The sequence below is a fragment of the Triticum aestivum genome, chromosome 2A (assembly GCF_018294505.1).
Source record: "Triticum aestivum cultivar Chinese Spring chromosome 2A, IWGSC CS RefSeq v2.1, whole genome shotgun sequence".
NCBI classification, from domain to species: domain Eukaryota; kingdom Viridiplantae; phylum Streptophyta; class Magnoliopsida; order Poales; family Poaceae; genus Triticum; species Triticum aestivum.
Window position 1 is genome coordinate 404,688,913 of NC_057797.1, and position 2,921 is coordinate 404,691,833.

Sequence of the window (2,921 nt, forward strand, 5' to 3'; positions counted from 1 at the left end):
AATTATTAACAATTTCATCAGAAGATAACCTAGCTGTTAGCTAATTCCCATTAAGGCCCTGTTCGGTATTCATCCACTCCTAGAATCTACGGAGCGGGCAAGCTGCAACTCTGCCAATTTAAACTGCAGCTCCGCCAACTCCCGGAGCGGAGCTGTGGAGCGGAGCATTGCCGAACGGCCCCTAAGTGTAAATTATCATGAAATTTCGAACCAAGCTATCTTCAATTGGATCTAGCACATTAGCCACTTTAACAATGTCAGTAGATTGAGCGTTTTAAGCAGCATGCCTAAAAGTCGAATCAATATTTATGGTGTTTAGGAGGGCTTTTCTCTTCATGACAGCGTCATAGATTGCACAATCAAAAGAATTGAAAAACAAATTAGCATAGTAGATCATGCATTCAAAATAACAGAATCGGATGAACAATTTCCGACACATATAAGAATTAAGATGAGAGTTCAGATTGATTAGAAAAGAGTACGTGCTAACCTTGCCTGGTTGGAGTTTATAGTATTGTACGGAGGATCACCTGTCGCCAGTGTCGCCCGATTTAATCAGAGTGGAATCTAATTAGGAGCAGAGGCACCGGAGCGACAACCGGCAGCGGCACTTATCGCCTCCGGACACACGTTAATCACGCCAGGGTCTAGGTTTTCCACGTAATACCCGGGACTGGCTGCTACTAGGAGGACATGCCATTAGCACGAGTGGGCTTTTTTATGGGCTTTTTCTCCTTTCTTTCCTCCTAGTTTTTACTCGAGTTATTAAGGGGGGCCAACGATATGTAATGACGTAATCTTGACGCTAATTACTCGTAGGTATTACAGAATTTACCGATCGTTGGGGGGGGGGGGGCCTGGCCCCCGCTCGTCCCCCCTTGGCTCCGCCACTGGAAATTAGGGTAGTAAGTGTTAGGATTTAATTAATTAGTTTAATTAATAGAATCTCTGTCTGCGGAACGGATAGTCGGTTTCGCTCCCGAACGATCGCATCCTATTAGCAACGGACGCGTCGTTCCAATCGTGCCTATTGTAACCATCGCGTCTGTGCGATGCGCCTCTTCAGGAGGTATATATTTGTACATCATCGCAATCAATCAATATCAGTGATTACTGTTCATTGCACTGTTCTTTTACACGTTATCACGCACTTCTCTCCAGCGAGAGCGACAGGCCAGAACTCGTCGGAGAAGAATCTGGAACGGTGAGGATGCCGTCCCTCGCCTCCCTTCTCCTTGGTCTTCTCTGGGAAGAAGGTCGCCGTCACTTCGTTGCCGAGCAGCGTCGCCGGTTCGTCCGCCATCGATGGGGCGCACCACCACAAGTATCTGGCCTTGGTATTAACCGCCGCCAGAACTTCGCCGCTGGACGCCGCCATCATGCGGCCGCTGGACGCCGCCGTCATGCCACGCCGGTGAACCGACGCCCGGCCACGCCGGTTGACAACCGCCAGGGTCTGGACCCAGGGCTTGTCGCCGGACCGAGTGCCCCTCCACCTCCGCTGAACGCCGGGATGGGCGTACCAGAGCCTGCAGTTGCCGCTCCATCCGCACCACGGTGGTGCCGTGTGCACAGATATGGACCGTGCCCCGCTCGCTCCAGTGGCACACGCCTGCCGTCGCCAACGCCGACAGAGGAGGAGGAGCGGGAGATCGTCGTCGACGTACCTGCACGCGGCTACAGCCCGGCACCGACGCGCGTCGCCGGCGCCGGGGGCGACGGCCTCGTCTTCATCCCGACTCCAGGACGCGCCATGGCCACCGCGGGCGCGGTCACCACTGTCGGAGCAAGTGGCAGCGCCGGTCCAGGGCTTGGAGTGGACGCCGAGGGGACAAGCAGCGCCCCATGGGCGTTCGGCCGCTCCCCTGCTCCTCCCGGCGAGCAGCGCATCTTCCTCTTAGGCACAGGAGGGACACCCGCTACGGACGTCGCTGGCACGAGCAGCAGCGCGGGTCCGCCCGACACCGGCGCAAGCCGCCGTCTTCTCTTCGTGCGCTCCATCGCTGCCGTCGACCGCCGTCCTGGACGGCGTCCAGGAGCGTGGGATCCGGCGACGCTCGGGCTCACAGCCAACCTCCCGAACGGCATCGACTACACCCCCTCGTCGGACGAGGAGGATTTGGCCCCTTCGCCGCCGGCGGCTCGCTGGTGAGCGCGCGTACGACACGGCGGCAGGAACAGAGGAGGGCCGCGCCGCCTGGAAAGAGGATTGGGGGTGGTAGGGGAAATTTACTGTAGCAATACTGTAGCAGTGGGCGATGTTACTGGTTTGGATCTCCCTGTATGCGACCCAAGACCATTTTTTTCGTTTTTCTTTTTATATTTAGTTCTTTAACTAGCAGTTTGAAGTTGTGACTAGTTATCTAGTAATTTGTGTAAATTACTATATTGTACTGTTCAGGAATTAGTGTGTATTACTGTATTGTACAAGTACAATGTATGTCAACGTATATGTTCCGGCAATTTAGCAATTGCTATATGTTGATCAATATACATGCATTGTTTTATTTACAACACAATTAATTTGCTATGACAGAGTAAATTAATAAGTATGATGATTGCATGCAGGATATGGCTGACATATCTAAAAAAGAATTTGCTGAACTTGCCGTCGATGGCTCCAACTATTTAACATGGGCAATGGATGTCAAAATCAATTTGACGGCCAAGGGACTCAATTCCGCTATAACCACACCTGCCCAAGGGACTTCATCTGTAACAGACATAATAAGGTATTCGGCGTTGCACTTCATTCGACATCACCTTCACCCTGACCTAAAGACAGAGTATCTGATGGAGGAGAGCCCTCTGACACTCTGGAACTCCTTAAAGGAGAGGTATGATCAACAAAGGGCGGTGATGTTGCCTGAAGCGCAACGGGAATGGGCGCTAGTCCGATTCCAAGACTTTAAGTCTGTAGC